The 19,250-nt window shown below is 45.5% G+C and overlaps 1 protein-coding gene and 1 non-coding gene across 3 annotated transcripts in view; both read right to left on the bottom strand.

Moving 5' to 3' along the window:
- The window catches only part of CCND3 (cyclin D3), a 119,313-nt gene that overhangs the window by 77,619 nt on the left and 22,444 nt on the right, over positions 1-19,250 (bottom strand). The gene's annotated exons all lie outside the window — the stretch shown is intronic.
- LOC111543212 lies at positions 12,243-12,349 on the bottom strand. The gene has a single exon (XR_002731777.1). It is a non-coding gene; the product is annotated as a U6 spliceosomal RNA (small nuclear RNA).

Raw genomic sequence — 19,250 nt, 5'->3', positions numbered from 1 at the left:
AGGGGAATCCCTTGAATCCAGGAGGCAGAGGTTGCAGTGAGCTGAGATAGTGCCATTGCACTCCAGCCTGGGTGACAAGAGTGAAACTCTCTCTCTCAAAAAAAAAAAATTCATAGAACTGTAGACTTAAGATCTGTGTATTTTGGTCAGGCACGGTGGCTCACGCCTGTAATCACAGCACTTTGGGAGGCCGAGGTGGGTGGACCACTTTAGGTCAGGAGTTTGAGACCAGCCTGGCCAACATGGTAAAATCCTGTCTCCACCAAAAATACAAAAATTAGCTGGGTGTGGTGGCACATGCCTGTAGTTCAAGCTGCTCAGGGGGCTGAGGTACGAGAATCACTTGAACTTGGGAGGCTATAATGAGCCGAGATTGCACCACTGCACTCCAGCCTGGGCAACAGAACAAGACTCCATCTCAAAAAAAAAAAAAATTCTATGTTTTTATTTTATGATATGTACATTCCATAAAGAAAGCAAACTTACACAATGCAGCTCAAACGACACTTATAGGGAAATATATAGCCTTAAGTGCATATATTAGAAAAGAGAGGGCTGGGCGTGGTAGCTCACGCCTGTAATCCCAGCACTTTGGGAGGCCAGGGTAGGTGGATCATGAGATCAGAAGATTGAGACCATCTTGGCTAACACGGTGAAACCTCGTCTCTACTAAAAAAAATACAAAAAATTAGCCAGGCATGGTGGCAGGCGCCTGTGGTCCCAGCTACTCGGGAGGCTAAGGCAGGACAATGGCGTGACCCCAGCGGGGTGGAGCTTGCAGTGAGCCAAGATCGAGCCACTGCACTCCAGCCTGGGCAGCAGAGCTAGACTCCATCTCAAAAAAAAGGAAAGAAAAGAGAGGCAGGGCAAGGTGGCTCACATCTGTAAACTCAGCACTTTGGGAGGCCAAGCCAGGCAGATCACCTGAGGTGGATTATAAGGAAAGGATGCCTGCTGTCCCTGCTTCTAGCTGACATTAAATTGGAGGCTCTAGCAAAACACTAAACAAAGGAAAATAAATGAAAGGTATAGAACTGAAAAAAACCAACTTCATTATTAATACATGCTATGACTATCTACATGGAATCTCTTCAAGTCCACAAATTATTAAAATTAATTAGGCGAATGATAAAATGAACACAATTCACAGTATCTCAATGAGATTTGTTAGAGGGATGGCACAGAGAAGGGAACACAGGAAGCTCCTATATAACTGGTGACATATTTCTCAAGTTGCAGGGTAAGTATGTTATATTATACCACTTCATAATATATATACACACGTATATATATACCTACATACATATGTATGACATATTCTTTTGTCTGTATATGCTTCATAAGTCAATTATAACATTTGAAACATGTTTTTACTTTCTATATTGTACACTTATTGGTTGTTTTATTCTTTTTCAACAAAAATGTAAAAAGGTCTATGTTTTTAAAAATGATTAAAGAAAGAAAAAGAACAAAAGGAAATGAAGGGAGGCTGGAATTTCACCAAGAGCTTGATAGACGGGCGGGTGGACGGCCATGAGGGTGGGTAGTAAGGCCAAGTCCAATTGAAGTCAGGACAAGGGCTTAGTCAAGGACTGAGCAGAGGCTGGTAGAATTGGAGGGAAGTCTGATAGCACTGACCTTCAAAAGGGCAGTTTTTAAAGACTGGCAGGAGGCGGAGCCCAAATGAAGGGGGTTAAATGGTGAATGAATAAATAGCAAAAAATTGGAAACCACCCAAGGGCTTAACAATCAGGGCCTGGCTAAGCAACCATAGTACCATTCATAGAAGAAATGATGCTGTGTCCATACATAGGCGGGCTTATAAAATTAGGTGACGTAAAAAATTTCAGGACACAAAATAGCATTTGTGCAGATTACAATTATGAAAGGACATGCATGTGCTGCAAGAGCCAGAGAGGGCTGGACAGGATCGAGAGCAGCTCACGGATGCTGCTTTAAAGTCTATGGGATTTTCTTTCTTTTTTGGAATGCTGGCGATCCACAAACAAAAACACATAATGTTGCTTTAAAATAAAAAGAGTGGCTGTTGAAGAAATGGAGACAGCAGGTGAAGGACACTCAGTGAAGAAACCTGACGGTGACAGGAAGAAATGAGCCGGCAGAGCAGCTGGCGGGGTGTGAAGGCTGGGGACAGCAGCTGGTGGGGGAGCCGGGGACTGGGGGGAAGTGGGGAGAGGAAGAGAGGAGGCTGTTGTGTTTCCTTTATTGCCTGTATCTCTACTTTATTTTTTAATTTAAAAAATAGTAGTACCTCTTGGCTAGGCGCAGTGGCTCACACCTGTAATCTCAGCACTTTGGGAGGTCGAGGCAGGTGAATCACTTCAGGTCAGGGGTTCGAGATCGGCCTGGCCAACATGGCAAAACCCCATCTCTACTAAAAATACAAAAACTGGCTGGGTGTGGCGGGTGCCTGTAGTCCCAGCTACTGAGGAGGCTGAGGTGAGAGAATCACTTAAACCCAGGAGGCAGGGGTTGCAGTGAGCCGAGATCGTGCCACTGCACTCCAGCCTGGTTAACAAGAGTAAAACTCTGTCTCAAAAAAAAAAAAAAGACAAAGTAAAAGTACCTATTGAGACAAATTAAAACAGTCCAGAGTGTGTATGTATAATGTGACAGAACCCTCATCCTCACCCCTACTCCCCACTGTCAACAGCTCAGTGTGCAGCTTTCCAGAGCTGCACCATTTTCTTCTACTTTCAGTGCACTGATTTTCAATTACAAAGTAATATAGGCTGGATTTTAATTACAAAGTAAGATGGGCTTGTTAAAATGTAGGATTAGAGAAAATGAAGAGTGAAATATCCAATCCGGCTGAAATCTCCCAACAGAGCTAACTGCTGTTGATTGATCTGGAAAGGGTCTATGTGCATGTAAATACTTACGTATATATTCATTTACAGTTTTATGGTTGGTTGTTTTTACAGAAGCAGTAACATTTCCTATCTATAGTTGAGCAGTTTCATGCTACATCATGGTGGATCCCTTCCAAGTCACCACTGCCTAACATTCCACAAAACATAGTTGAAAGGTAAACTTCAGGGAACACAGGGGCATCTCTTTCCCTACAATGGGTAGGAAAGGAGCTCTAGAAACAAAAGGTTCAAGATGGAAGGAGATATTGCTTGGAGGGGGGCCGCCTGTGGGGATAGGGAACACGCAGACAGAGAGGGTCTTCTTTCCGCCTTCTTCTCTTAAGCCAGAGTCCCATCCAAATGTAGCTAAGCTATACAGAACTGCAAGGGGGAAGGGTTGTGATTGGAGCCTGAGTGATAAGGGTCACTGCTGGGGGCTCAACTTCCTTGAGTGGACTGCTCTTCTCTCAACTGTGCCTACCTCAGGCCTACTTATCAGAAATCTTAATGGGAGGCTGGGTGCGGTGGCTCATGCCTATAACTCCAGCACTTTGGGAGGCCGAGGCAGTTGGATTGCCTGAGCCCAGGAGTTCAAGACCAGCCTGGGCCACATGGTGAAACCCCGTCTTTACAAAAAAATACAAAAATTGGGCAAGAAGCAGTGGCTCACGCCTGTAATCCCAGGACTTTGGGAGACAAGGCAGGCGGATCACCTGAGGTCAGGAGTTCAAGACCAGCCTGGCCAACATGGTGAAACCCTCTCTCTACTAAAAATACAAAAATTAGCCAGGTGTGGTGGCAGGTTCCTGTAATCCCAGCTACTCGGGAGGCTGAGGCAGGAGAATCACTTGAATCTGGGAGGCGGAGGTTGCAGCGAACCAAGATTGCACGATGCCACTCCAGCCTGGGCGACAAGACCGAAACTCCGTCTCAAAACAAAAAAACAAAACAAAACAAACACAAAAAACAAAAACTAGCCAGGGGTGGTGGCACACACCCATAGTCCCAGCTACTCAGGAGGCTAAGGTGGGCAGATGGCTTGAACCCAGGAGGTGGAGGTTGCAGTGGGCCAAGATTGTGCCACTGCACTCCAGCCTAGGTGACAAAGCGAGATCCTGTCTCAAAGAAAATAAACAAACAAAAACCTTAAGGGGAGCCCTAGAATAGTGATTCTCAAAGTGTGGTCCCTATACCAGTAGAAACAGCATCAACAACTTAGAAATGCAGATTCTTGGGCCCCACTCAGTCCTACTGAATCAGAATCTCTCAGCAATCAGTGTTTAACAGGCCCTCTAAGGAATGCAGGCTAAGCTTGGAGAACCTTTGTTCTAGAATGTGGATTTGGGTGTGATTTCTTCATCCCTCAGGCACCCCCATGGTTCTTTCTCCTAGAGGACAAGCAAGAGTCAGCCCCGAAGGGGATGGGTTATCAACTTCATAAGTGGTTTCTTTTGTGAGCTTAGAGGTGGTAGGCAAAGTCAGTGACCTAGGTAGTACCTGGAAGAGCCCTCCCTCTCTTCTCATGACACCACTTCCATCTCTCTACACCCCTCCAAATAAAACAGAAAGGGAGGGGGCAGTGGAAAGCCACTGCTTTCCACCTTCCTGTAACTGTGTCCCCTGCCCTGGGGCACTGCCCTTTGCAGCATGGAGGACACAGAGTAGGGAGTGAAGCTTTTGAATGAGGGGGAGGAAATGGGATGTGGCTTCGTGTGGCTGGGTTAGGGGAGGGAGTTGGAAGGAGAGGAGGGAGGAAGGGAGAGGAAGAATGTCCTCATTTCACCCAGCTGCCTCAGCCTGCACCTGTTCAGCTGAGGCCCAAGGAAAGACACCAAGCCCGATAGTAAATGAAACATGGCCCCACCCCACCTAGCGGGGCTCCTTCCCACACTGCAGCGGGGCCGGGTTAACTGACAGGAAAACTGTGAATGATTTCAGGTGGCTGAATGAGGGGCTGGGGAAACAGCTGTGCTCCTCTGCGGGGTGGAGCAACTGTCTTCTGTCACCCCCAGGCTCTCAGAGCTTGGGCAAGATCAGCAGGAGTCAGACAGGTTGGGACCTGCTCAGAGACCTTCTCATACTGAAGGTGACATCGCTGCCATCAGCACTGAGGAGGTTCCAGGTGGTTAAGCCCTACAACATTCCACAACATTCTTTAGTTCATTTATAGGCAACTATCTTCTTCTTCTTTTTTTTTTAAATAGACTGTTATTTAGCGCAGTTTTAGTTTCACAGGAAAATTGAGAGGAAATGTTAAGTTTCCTTTTGCTCTGTCCTCCATAGAAACCCTCCAGGAGTTCATCCAAGCAGTCAATCGGTCATGTCACAAGCATCCAATGAGGGCTTTCAACAGTGATTCTCGAACCTGTAAGAATAACTGGTAGTGAATGAATGAATTTACATTGACTGATTGATTGACTGAGACAGAATCTCACTCTGTCACCCAGGCTGGAGTACGTTGGTGTAATCACAGCTCACTGCAGCCTCAAACTCCTGGGATCAAGCAATTCTCCTGCCTCAGCCTGCCAAGTAGCTAGGACCACAGCAAGTACCTAGGCCACCATGCCTGGCTAATTTTAAAAATTTATTTGTAGAGATAGGATCTCACTTTGTTGCCCAGGCTGGTCTCAAACTCCTGGCCTCCAGCAATCCTCCTGCCCCAGCCTCCCAAAATGCTGAGATTATAGGTATAAGCCACCAAGCCTGGCTAACTGGGAATTTATTACAGAGGCAAGCCCTGGTCACTCCACCAGAGATTTTGATTCAGGAGGTCTGGAGTGGGGTCCGGGATTATGTATTTTTGACACACTCTGCAGGAGATGATACATTTGACATACTGGGCCCTAACTGGAGAAACTCAGGCATGGTGTGAGATACAAAGGGTTAGTAAGTTGCTCTGGTGGGAAGGAAGGAAGGAAGCAGTGAACATTAAGGACCCAAATCCTCCTACCTCCACCACCCTAGAATTGAAGACGCAGAGTACTGAGCCCTCCACCTGAAAATAAAGACAACCATGAATGGATGGCTGTAAACTGAGGCAGTGGAGGGAGAGGGGTACTCCCAATCCCTGAAAATCTCAGAGTAGAAGGCCACCAACAACAGCACTCACCGGCGCTGAGCTCCCTTCTACAGAAACCTGCAAAGACTAAGAGTGAGGAAGAAATACACCAGGAAAATGTCATAGGATCATCCTGAGGTAAGGTCCTGAGCAAGGCAGCCTTTCCATGCCTGCATCTCCTCATCTGTCAAATGCGGAGCATCATGGTCCCTGTCAAACAGGGTTACGGGTGTTGAGCCACCATGCCCAGCTGCATTAGCTCATTTTTCTAAGACTTTGCTTAAGAGTTCTTTGCCCACTCTTCAAAAATGTTGATGTCATGGAAGATAAAAACTCAGGAGTCATGTCAGGTTAAACAAAACTTGGGGAGACAGAACAACTGAATATAATCCATGATCTGGGACATTGTTTTCATTTCTATAAAGCATAACATTAGAGACCAGCCTGGCCAATATGGCAAAACCCCATCTCTACTAAAAATGCAAAAATACATTCGCTGGGCATGGTGGTGGGCGCCTGTAATCCCAGCTACTTGGGAGGCTGAGGCAGGAGAATCACTTGAACCTGGGGTGGGGTCGGGGTGGAGAGTGGAGGTTGCAGTGAGCCAAGATCATACCACTTCACTCCAGCCTGGGCAAAAGAGACTTTGTCTCAAAAACAAAATGAAAATAAAACACAAAACCAAAAAAGTTAGCCAGGAGTGGTGATACATGCCTGTAATCCCAACTACTCAGGAGGCTGAGGCAGAAGAATCACTGGAACCCGGGAGGTGGAGGTTGTAGTGAGCAGAGATGGCGCCACTGTACTCCAGCCTGGGAGACAGAGCGAGACTTCGTCTCAAATAAATAAAATAAAGTGATGAGTGAAGGAGTTCTGAGAACTTGTGATTTTTACATGCTGGAATTCTGCTTATACCCTTGGTGGATGTTGGCTATGTAAAATGCGGGGAGTGTGGAATTATGTACATTATGAGATCTTTGCGGAAAATCCTTTTTTCTTCTCATGCATAATCTGACCTGGAACTAAAAGAAGCTGCACATACAAATTCATCCAAGCTTCTACCAGATTCATTATATGCTATCCTGACACAGATGAATCCAGGCTCTTCTTATATACTTCTGGAGATGGGAAAGTCACCCCCTCTCACAGCCTGTTCTATTACTGGTCAGTTCTGACTACTAGAACATTCCTTGACCTACTGAGCTGAAACTTTCCTTCCTGGAGCCTCTACCCACTGATCCGGTCCTGTTTTCTGGGTAGTGGGGCCTCTACCTGCTGATCCTGGTCCTAATGCCTGTTTAGGGGCGATACAGGACCCCTAATGATCTTAGTCATCCTTTCCTAAATAAGTTCCAGTTCATCAGTGTCTCTCTCAAGTATAAACGCAGTGCTCCAGGATCCAACTTGATAATCAGATAGCAGAGGGAACATGATCTCCCAAGTGCTGGACATTCCTTTGACACAGCCTAAGGTAGAGTTAGGCTTTTTTCAAAATTGAATCACACGGTTGATTCATGAGTTTAGAGCCAACTTAAACCACAGTTTTCTCTTGTGAACCATGGTTAACTGCTGTTGGTCTCAGCAGTGTTCACTATGAGACATCCCATTGTATGTTTGTTTGCTTATTGTCTGTCTCTAGACATTGCTAGAATGTAAGTTATAGGAGGGCAGGGGTGTTGGCTTTTTCTGAATCCCCAACACCTAGAACAAACAAGTCTTGGTACATAGCAGACATTCAATAAATACACGTTGAGCAAATAAATAACTGTTAAGCCACATCTCACCTATCCTGTATTTTTATAATTTATTTGTAATTTACACCCAGTCTTCTAACAAGAGAGGTTTGAGGTGATTGCTTTTCTGAATCCTTTTGTTAACTTCAGAATAAACTTTGTTCTTGTTGAATTTTATATTGTTAAATTTTCATCATTAGTTCAGCCTATTGAGATCTAATTTCTGGCTCTTTCAATCTACATTTCAGCAGTCCCTTCCAGTTCCAAGCCATTCATTCAAGAATGACTCAGGGCCAGGTACAGTGGCTCATGCCAGTAATCCCAGCACTTTGGGAGGCCAAGGCAGGCAGATCATGAGGTCAAGAGACTGAGACCATCCTGGCTAACATGGTGAAACCTCATTTCTATGAAAAATACAAAAATTAGCTGGGCGTGGTGGTGCCCGCCTATAGTCCCAGCTATTCGGGAGGCTGAGGCAGGAGAATCACTTGAACCCAGGAGGTGGAGGTTGCAGTGAGCCAAGATTGTGCCACTGCACTCCAGCCTGACAACAGAGTGAGACTCCGTCTCAAAAAAAAAAAAACAAAAAAACAAAAAAACAAACAAAAAAAGGCCTCCCTATCTCCAGAATGGCAACAATATATGAATTAACTCCCTTAGTGTATAGTCTTTCAATCAGTAAAACAAAACAAAATGCCATTAACAACTCTATTTCAAAGAATATATTAATGGCATTGGAAAATGCTCATCTTACATACATACCAGGTCAGTGGGGGATACAAAACTGTAACACAGCACATGATCCCAGTTATAGGAAAATAGTTGTCTACATAGAAATAAGATGGGAAGGAGCTGGGCATGGTGGCTCACGCCTGTAATCCCAGCATCGGGAGACTGAGGTGGGAGGATCGCTTGAGCCCCGGAGTTCGAGGCTTCATTGAGCTATGATCAAGCCACTGCACTCCAGCTTGGGTGACAGACTAGAAGGAAATATACCAACATGTTAACAGTGATTATTTCTGAGTAGTGGTTCATTTTCATTTTATTCATTATATTTTTCAAAATCTCTTATTATAATAAGCAAGTATTTCCAACATATATACTTGTTATCCTTGTCATTATACCATCATCTGGATCACTCAGCCATACATATCTTCACTAAGGCAGTGAGAACCCAGGTGACACCTTCCTGAAATTGAGCCTGCCCTCAAAAAGTTTCTAGTCAATATCAATAACAAATATACATGTACATGCACAAACACACACATATTCATTTTAATCCTACAACAATCCTTCTATTTGTATCTTCATATTCTAGATGAAGAAACTGAGGCTCAAAGAGATTTTAAAAACTTGCTCAAGGTCATATATCTAGCATGAATCTGGGTCAGGATTTTAAACCCAGGCAGTCTAGCTCCAGAATGGACACCCTTAACCACTCTGCCATGCATATAAACTCAAAGTAGTGCCACCCAAGGACTGATGATATTAAGTGAGTGGTGGGGGCTGTAACAGGGGGCAGGGGAGTCGGCATTAGCTGAATGAGGACTATGTGACAAGTGCTTGATACACATTACCTCATTCAGGCCCTTCAACTACCCTTGCAAAAAAAATTTTATTAAAAAAAAAGTTATGGCCAGGCACGGTGGCTCATGCCTATAATCCCAACACTTTGGGAGGCCAAGGTGGAGGATCACGAAGCCAGGAGTTAGGGACCAGCCTGGCCAATATGGTGAAACCCGCCTCTACTAAAAATACAAAAATTAGCCGGGTATGGTGGCACGTGTCCGTAGTCCCAGCTACTCGGGAGGCTGAGGCAGGAGAATCGCTTCAACCTGGGAGTCAGAGGTTGCAGTGAGCCTAGATCACACTGCTGCACTCCAGCCTGGACGACAGAGCAAGACTTCATCTCAATTTAAAAAACAAAGTTTTTGTTTTTTTAAACTGACAAATAAAAATTGTATATATTTATAGTGTACAATATGCTATTTTGAAATATGTATGTATTGTGGAATGGCTAAATCAAACTAATTAACATACGCATTGCCTCACATTTTTTTGTATATGTGGTGAGAACATAAACACTGCTCTTAGCAGTTTTCACGTATGCAATATGTTTTTTTTTTTTTAATTTTTGTTTTTTTTTTTGAGATAGAGTCTCACTCTGTCACCCAGGCTAGAGTGCAGTGACATGATCTTGGCTCACTGCAGCCTCCACCTCCCGGGTTCACGCAATTCTCCTGCCTCAGCCTCCCGAGTAGCTGGGATTACAGCTGTATGATACTACCCCCAGCTAATTTTTGTATTTTAGTAGAGACAAGGTTTCACCATGTTGACCCAGCTGGTATTGAACTCCTGACCTCGGGTGATCCACCTGCCTCGGCCTCCCAATGTGCTGGGATTACAGGCGTGAGCCACCATGCCCGGCCATAGTATGTTTTTATTTACCATAGTCACCACGTTGTACGACAGGTCTCTTGAACTTACTCTTCCCATCTAGCTGAAATTTTGTATCTTTTGGCCAGCATAAAAAGATATTATTTTCATCTTTGTGTTATAAATGAGGAAACTGAGATTCAGACAGGGGTTTGACTCTCTGCTGTGATAATTCAAGTTTACTAATATCTCTGTCCTTCAGTTTCCTCCTCCACAACATGGGATAATAATAATTCCTACCTCACTGACAGTTGGGAAATATTAAGTGAGAAAGTAGACTCACACACTCAACACGGTGCCTAGCATGTGGTAAATGCTTGATAAATGTTAGCTGCTATTACTATCTATTAGTTTTTTTTTTTTTTTTTTTTTTTTTTGAGACAGAGTTATTGCCCAGGCTGGAGTGCACTGGCGCCATCTCGGCTCACTGCAACCTTCAGTTCCCAGGTTCAAGCAATTCTCCCACCTCAGCCTCCTGAGTAGCTGGGATTACAGGCACACGCCATCATGCCCGGCTAATTTTTGTATTTTTAACAGAGACAGGATTTTACCATATTGGCTAGGCTGGTCTCAAATTCCTGACCTCAAGTTATCCAACCGCCTTGGCTTCCCAAAGTGCTGGGATTACAGGTGCGAGCCACCGCACCCAGTCTGCTATTACTATTCTTGATTCCAAAGTTCATACTCTCAACTACAACATAATGACCTGCTAAATGGGCAAAGGAGAAAAATTAATTCTGAATGATGCTATGGGGAAACATTAGATAAACGAATGGAGTCACAGAGGAGTGCCATCTGAAGGGGTCTTGATGGAGCAGCATCTCACCAGGCAGAGGAGGGCAGGGGCATGTCCTGGAAGTACAGAGGGACAAGGTCTGTTTCTGTCCCTTGCCCTGGCTCTCCCACACACAGCATCCTGCTCCTATCATGCAGGTCTCCACCTCTGTCCCTCACTGTGGCCTGCCAGTACTCCCGCCTGCAGTGCCCATGGTCCCCTGCCTCAGCTGTCTCCCTAATCAGGGGCCCACAGCCTCTCCAGCAGGGAGTGGGAGCCCCTGGCACTTGGGGCCTGGGAGGGCCCCTGATAAACAGCTGGAGCTCTTGTTCGCACAATCTGTCATCTCTAAAGGAAAAGCAGAAACAAACCACAGAACCAGGGAGCTGGCTGATAATGAGTCACATTGCTGCTGGCAGTTCTCCACTCAGTCCTCCGGCCTCTGTATCTAGGACTTCTTGCTTGTCCTTCAAGATCCACTGCAAAAATGTCTTGTCTCCACAAAGCCTTCCTTAACTGCACCCCCAGTCACGCCACACCCTGCAGGCTTCCATTGCATCCAGCAGAAGATCCACTACTGCCATTTATTGCACTAAATGGAAACTGGTTAGGTTGTGGGGTCCCAATCAGCCTGTTAGCTTCAGAAGGCAGGCATTTTGTCTCATGGACCTAGCCCAAAACAGAAGTGTCTATGGAAACAGAGTGAGTAAAATATGGGTGGAATGTCTATGTATTGACATACAAAAAACAGTTTGGCAAAGGCTGGAAATTTTAACTTTTTCCAAAATAATAATTAACATTTTATATTTCAACAACAAAATGTGGCCAGGTGTGGTGGCTTACGCCTGTAATCCCAGCACTTTGGGAGGCCAAGGCAGGCAGATCACGAGGTCAGGAGATCAAGACTATCCTGGCCACCCTGGTGAAACCCCATCTCTACTAAAAATACAAAAATTAGCCGGGCATAGTGGCGCATGCCTGCAGTGCCAGCTACTCAGGAGGCTGAAGCAGGAGAATCACTTGAACCTAGGAGGCGGAGGCTGCAGTGAGACGAGATCGCACCACTGCACTCCTGCCTGGGTGATAGAACAAGACTCCGTCTCAAAATAAATAAGTAAATAAATAAAAGTAAAATGTTCACCTGAGAGGCTTTTATTTATTTACTTATTTAAGATGGAGTCTTGCTCTGTCACCCAGGATGGAGTGCAATGGCGCAATCTCGGCTCACTGCAAGCTCTGCCTCACAGGTTCACGCCATTCTCCTGCCTCAGCCTCCCTAGTAGCTGGGACTACAGGCACCTGCCACCACGCCTGGCTAATTTTTTTGTATTTTTAGTGGAGACGGGGTTTCACTGTGTTAGCCAGGAGAAAATACAGAACGCTTCACGAATTTGTGTGTCATCCCTGCGCAGGGGCCATGCTAATCTTCTCTGTATTGTTCCAATTTTATTGTTCCAATTTTAAAAGAAAAATGCTTTTTCTTTTAGTTTGTATATACCTAACACAAAATTGAAAAAGCTATCTCCAGCCGGGCACAGTGGCTCACTCCTGTAATCCCAGCACTTTGGGAGGCTGAGGCAGGCAGATCACCTGAGGTCGGGAGTTCCGAGACCAGCCTGACCAACATGGAGAAACCTCGTCTCTACTAAAAATACAAAATTAGCTGGGCGTGGTGGTGCCTGTAATCCCAGCTACTTGGGAGGCTGAGGCAGGAGAATCCCTTGAACCTGGGAGGCGGAGGTTGCAGTGAGCCGAGATCATGCCATTGCACTCCAGCCTGGGCAACAAGAGCAAAACTCCATGTTAAAAAAAGAAAAAGAAAAAGATATCTCCCACTACTTTTCAAATACTGTAACAAAATATCAAATGTTAAGGTTTTCAAATCATTTTGATTGATCAATGGAACATTTCAGTCCTGTTCTAAAATGTACATATTAGATATTCTTGTGTTTTGGGGCAAACTACTCCATATTTTCTAACAGTTGTTATAAAATCGCAATCTATAAATAAGTGTATCATCAATGGTATGGATTCAGTTTTTTATAATGTCAGATACTTAAGTAAATTTACATAGCACAAAAAAATGTAAAACAAAAAGGAAATGTAGGCCTGGAGCAGTGGCTCACACCTGTAATCCCATCACTTTGGGAGGCCAAGACGAGCAGATCACTTGAGGTTAGGAGTTCGAGACCAGCCTGACCAACATGGTGAAACCTCGTCTCTACTAAAAATACAAAAAATTAGCCGGGCATGGTGGTGTACACCTGTTATCCCAACTACTCAGGAGGCTGAGGCAGAAGAATCACTAGAACCCAGGAGGTGGAGGTTGTAGTGAGCAGAGATGGCGCCACTGCACTCCAGCCTGGGTGACAGAGTAAGACTCTGTCTCAAAAAAAAAAAAAAAAAAAAAAAGGAAATTAGGAAATATAACACCGGGCATACAAAATGGTCCTAACTTTGTAAAAAGAGAAATGATTGCATGTGAACAGTATTCTATGATCCTATTTTAAAAGGATGAAACTATCAGTGAGTTTATAGGCACAAAAAAAAGGTTCAGAAGGACATCTAGTAACACTTAACACTGATTTTCCCTGAGGGATAGGACTTAATGATTGGGGTGGAATTTGAACTTTTATTTTCTTCCTATTTGTAATGTGTTTTTACAATAAGGAAGTTTGTTTTATATTTATAATTACAATTTTTACTATTTAGTTTAAAAGTTAAATCTAAAAATTAATAATTTTTAAATTAATAAAGATGTCAGACTAGAAGGAAATCACAAAATGTAAACCAGGGCTGTCTTTGGGTGATAAGAACTACGAATGATTTTTCTAACTTTTTAAAATTTTCCATATTGTCCAAATTCCTAAAAATAATCATTTTATAATTTTTTAGAAAACCTTAAGAACAAAGTCTTAATAAATGAATGCACTTTCCCTAGCCCTTCTTGGTGCCTGCGTCTGACCCAACATGCAGAAGGTTCTTGGCTCTCTCTCTGTCCTCCCTTGCTCCACTGTGTTGATCAGGTCCCTGGAAGGACGCTGTATGGTTCCAGCCTTCATCCACATGCCCTCCCCAGATACAGACACTTGGATGACGGTGAGGGGCTGGAGCAAGAATCCCCGGCCTTGCCGGGATGATCGTGGCTCCTCCCCTGCCCTTGCCTTGCATCTCAGCCCTCCAAACTCTACCAGTTCACCTCTAAAGACCACTCAGCCCTCTGGGAAGCCTTCCCCTCACCCGTAGCCACCCCTACTCCCCTTGTCTCAGAATTCCCACAATACAGAGAGCCTGCACCCCAAGACTTTATGAGCAGTCACCCCTTTATCCAGTTTCACTTTATTTTATTTTTTTAGAAACAGAGTTTCACTCTTGTTGCCCAGGCTGGGGTGCAATGACACGATCTCAGCTCACCTCAACCTCCGCCTTCCAGGTTCAAGCAATTCTCCCGCCTCAGCCTCCCGAGTAGCTGGGATTACAGGCATGTGCCACCATGTCCGGCTAATTTTTGTGTTTTCAGTAGAGACGGGGTTTCTCCATGTTGGCCAGGGTGGCCTCAAACTCCTGACCTCAGGTGATCCGCGTGCCTCAGCCTCCCAAAGTGCTAGGATTACAGGCGTGAGCCACCACACCTGACCTCAGTTTCACTATCTTTGGTTTCAGTTACCCATCGTGCAGTACAAAAAGATATTTTGAGAGAGAGGGAGAAACAGACCACATTCACACAACTTCTATTACAATATATAATTATAACTGTTCTATTATTAGTTATTGTGGTTAATCTCTTTATGTAATTTATACATTAAACTTTATCATTGGTATGCATGTATAGAAAGAAACATAATATTCAGAGAGTCTGGTACTATCCGCTGTTCCAGGCATCCACTCGGGATCTGTGAATAAGGGGGCTAGTATTTTCCACCTTCTGTTCTGTTTCCCCTCACTCATTTGTTGGACCAACTCTTCCTAAGAGAGTATCCTACAGAGTGATGGGCACTGTTGGAGAAACAAGGACAGTCCCAAAGGCATCAGGCACAGAGCAGTCATCCTTCACATGTGCTGAATGAATGAGAGAAGGGTGGAAACCAATGAGACAGAGCCTGTCCTCAAGGAGCTCCCAGTCTAGTAAGGACAATACGTGTTGTTATCCACACATAATACACACTAGGAAACGCTACCCAGGAGGCAGGGTACGTGCGAGGAGGAGCTGAGTGGATTTAAACTGGGCTTTGAAGACTGGTCAGGTTTGGATGGAGAGAGGAGGATAAAGGGCATTCCAGGAAGGGGGACAGTGTGCACATAGCAATGGAAGCAAGAACACCCCAGGATCTATCAGATCTAGCTAGCAGGGAGAGGATTATAAAGGTTCGCTATGGGTAAAGGCCTGGAAAGGTGAGTTGAGCCCAGATCCTAGGAGAACAGAACACCAACAGAAGGTGAATTTGATTTTGCAGGCCCTGGGAAACCTCTAACAGTCTCTGAGCTTTAGAAATGCACAGTAATCCAGGTGGGTGCCCATAAAGGGCTGAAGGAGGCTGGCAGCCGCAGGGAAGAGGGACGGAGGGGAAATTCCAAACTTTGTTACCACCTTGCTAGCTTAAAGGAAGTAAGTATAACATATTAAGTGCTGACCATGGGGAAATCACTGCTCTGTCTTTAATCCTTGAAACAGTCCTGTGAGATGAGACAGTATGATCTCAATTTGCAGAGTGAGTTCCACAAGGCTGAAGTTTGCCCATGATTCTGCTGAGAGAGATCCACGATCATCTTGCCAGGAAACAGTTCCAAGGATCCGAATCCAAGTTGGCCTGAATCCACAGGCCAAAGCACCCTCACTTTCTCCTATAATATCTTGCATATTTACCAGCATCTAGCACTGTGATGGCTCAGTACACACCGGAATGAGTGAATGAAGAAATGAATGAACAAATGATTGGATCCCAGGTTGGTAAAGAAAACCTCTCAGCACACACAGAAAAGGTGGAGGATGGAGGTGGGGAGGAGATGTAAGAATAAATGGAAAATAAAACAAACAATCGTTGCATTACCACTTCCTCTGGGGCTGGGTCATGGTTTTTAACGGTGTGCAGCGGGCACATCCAGTGTGGTACAGGCACATCCACAAAGAGACACAAAGAGCTATTTATTTACTTCCTTTGAGGGGTAAATAAAGATCAGGTCAAAACAGGCTCCCCCAAACCGCCAGGGGGTCTTCCCCAGGTGTTGATGCAGCACTTGGCCTAGAGCAGTCACAGGTGGCCTCTGCTTGTGTGTCATCCCCGCCTTCCTTTACACATGCGTGGGTCTGGCTCACAAGGGAGGCCCATGTGCAGTGGGGAAGTAGCGTAAGGGGAAGGGTGGCAGGGCAGGGCTTCCTCACCCCTCCGCCAGTGCAGCCAGGGCAGCAACATTTATACCCCCAAAAGAGATATGGGAGAGTCAACAAGTCGGATGGCGCTGGCCTAAGAGCTGGCTCCGGGTGCTGGAGGCCCCATGCTAGGCCAGGCAGTAGATATGCAGACAGCTAGATCCTGCGGGGATAGGACTAAAAGGGGGACCGTGTAGGGGTGCAGTCAATCTTCATTATTCATGGAGTCTATATTTGTGAATTTGCCTCCTTGCTAAAATTTGTGACCCCAAAATCAATACTTGAGGTGCTTTGTCATCTTTCACAGACATGAGCAAAGCCATGAAAAATTTGAGTCACCCAACATGCATGTTCCTAGCTGAGGTGGGACAGGGCAGTGCTCTGCCTGTTTCAGTTCTCGTAATGTAAACAAGTGTCCTTGTCATAGTCTACTTAGTGCCACCTTTTCTGCATTGCTGGGCTGTTTGTTGATGTCCCTGTTTAAAATGGCCCCCAAGCCTAGGGCTGATGTGCTGGCGAATGTATCTAAGTACAAGATGACTGTAAGCGCCTTACAGAGAAAATACATTAGATCAGGTTTGGGCATGAATTATTGTGCTGTGGGGCATGAGTTCAATGTTAATGAGTCAACTATATATTCAATAAGGTGTCTTCAAACAGAAACACACAGAAAACAAACTTATGTATCAATTAGTTGATGAAAATCTAGTGACCAGGGACTCACAGAAACCTAACCCTGTATTTCCCCTAGGAGCAATGGGCCAGTATTCACCAGTTCAGAGTTCGTGGTGACTGTACAGAATATAACTGGTGAGAATAGTGAGAACTGGTAGTATTTAAATATTATAATAACTATGGCAGCCGTATCCTTTGGGTACCTTTCAATGCCAGTCTGCATCTACTTATCCATCCACCACCTATCATCTATTGAACACCCACTAAGTACAAAATCCAACACTAGAAGCAAAAGAATACAGGATGCAAGCAGGGCCCTAACCCTGCCACTGACCATCTTAACTGTACAATGGCGGAATCTGTAGGTTAAGACTGACTCTGAAGGTTGTATACTTTTATTTGGCCTAGATCCCTAGGTTGATATACTAGCATTGGGGCCTAAAAGTTTTGCCAATGTTTACATCAGGCAAACACCTGTATCATAATAACAGCCTAATGCATACACTTACTAGGATCAGGCTCTACTCTGAGTGCTGTATGTGCATAAAGCCTCCTAACAACTCATGTAATCCTTCTAAGAGCCCTGTAAGGTGGATACTATTATCATTTCCAATTTACAGATAAGGGTACTGAGGCACAGAGAGGTTAAGAATTCACTCTGTGGCCAGGCGTGGTGGCTCACGCCTGTAATTGCAGCACTTTGGGAGGCCAGGGTGGGTGGATCACGAGGTCAGGAGATCGAGACCATCCTGACTAACACGGTGAAACACCATCTCTACTAAACATACAAAAAATTAGCCAGGCATGGTGGAAGGCGCCTCTAGTCCCAGCTACTTGGGAGGCTAAGATAGGAGAATGGCGTGAACCCAGGAGGAGGAGCTTGCAGTGAGCAGAGATCACGCCATTGCATTCCAGCCTGGGTGACAGAGCGAGACTCAGTTTCAAAAACAAAAACAAAAACAAAAACGAATTCATCCCGATAACACAGCTGGTGTGTGGAAGAAGCAGAGGGGTTTATGCTCCTCCAGGGACATGGAAGGAGAACTTGCATCTTGTGAGGATCTCAGTCTGCCCTCAGTGATGAGGAGGGTCCCTCTCCTTAGCCATGCCACTGGCACTGTTCAGTAGCAGGAAAGCATGAAGTGACATTGGGAGGCTGGGGCCACTCAGAAGTCCAGGCAAGCAGGCCAGGCATGGTGGCTCGCACTTGTAATTCCACCATTTTGGAAGGCTGAGGCGGGTAAATCACCTGAGAGTAGGAGTTTGACACCTGCCTGGACAACATGGTAAAACCGTCTCTACTAAAAAGTCAAAACTGGTCAGGCGCGGTGGCTTATGCCTGTAATCCCAGCACTTTGGGAGGCCGAGGCGGGCAGATCACCTGAGGTCGGGAGTTCGAGAAGAGCCTGACCAACATGGAGAAACCCCATCTCTACTAAAAATACAAAATTAGTTGGGCGTGATGGCACATGCCTGTAATCCCAGCTACTAGGGAGGCTGAGGCAGGAGAATCCCTTGAATCTGGGAGGTGGAGGTTGCAGTGAGTCAAGATCGCGCCATTGCACTCCAGCCTGGGCAACAAAAGCGAAACTCCGTCTCCAAAAAAAAAAAAAAAAAAAATTAAGGGGCCGGACGCAGTGGCTCATGCATGTAATTACCCAGCACTTTGGGAGGCCAAGGAGGGCAGATCATCTGAGGTCAGGAGTTTGAGACCAGCCTGACTAATATGGAGAAACCTAGTCTCTCCTAAAAATACAAAATTAGCTGGGCGTGGTGGCACATGCCTGTAATCCCAGCTACTTGGGAGGCTGAGGCAGGAGAATCACTTGAACCCGGGAGGTGGAGGATGCAGTGAGACGAGATCGTGCCACTGCACTTCAGCTTGGGTGGCAGAGCGAGACTCTGTCTCAAAAAATAAAGTCAAATAAAATAAAATAAAAAAGAAGTCCAGGGAGGAAAGCAGGGCCTGCATGAGGCCACGCCTTGGGGAATAAAGTGAGAGTGACCCATGCACGCAGGCAGACAGAAGGTCTGGGATCTAACTGTGAGAGGAACAGGGAGCCTGGCAGCTCTCCAAGCAGGCCAGGGCAGGGGGGCCTCTCTTCCAGCAAGGCCAAGAGAGGCCCAGGAAGCAAAGTCTTAGGGAGAGGCCTGAGAGACCAAGGGCTCACAGAGCAAGTGTCTCCACAGAGATTTCCAACTGCCACACCACCTTCTTTCCTGGAGCAAAGAGGCGCAGTTGGTGAACTGGGGCTGTGGGTAATGGGAGGAAGGGGAAGGGGGAGATCCCATTCAACCTGGAACACTGGAGAGATAGCTAGAGTTGGAGAAG

Source organism: Piliocolobus tephrosceles, chromosome 5 (genome assembly GCF_002776525.5).
Source record: "Piliocolobus tephrosceles isolate RC106 chromosome 5, ASM277652v3, whole genome shotgun sequence".
NCBI lineage: Eukaryota > Metazoa > Chordata > Mammalia > Primates > Cercopithecidae > Piliocolobus > Piliocolobus tephrosceles.
Note: the sequence above shows the minus strand (reverse complement) of the source record. Positions and strands in the feature narration are given on the sequence as shown.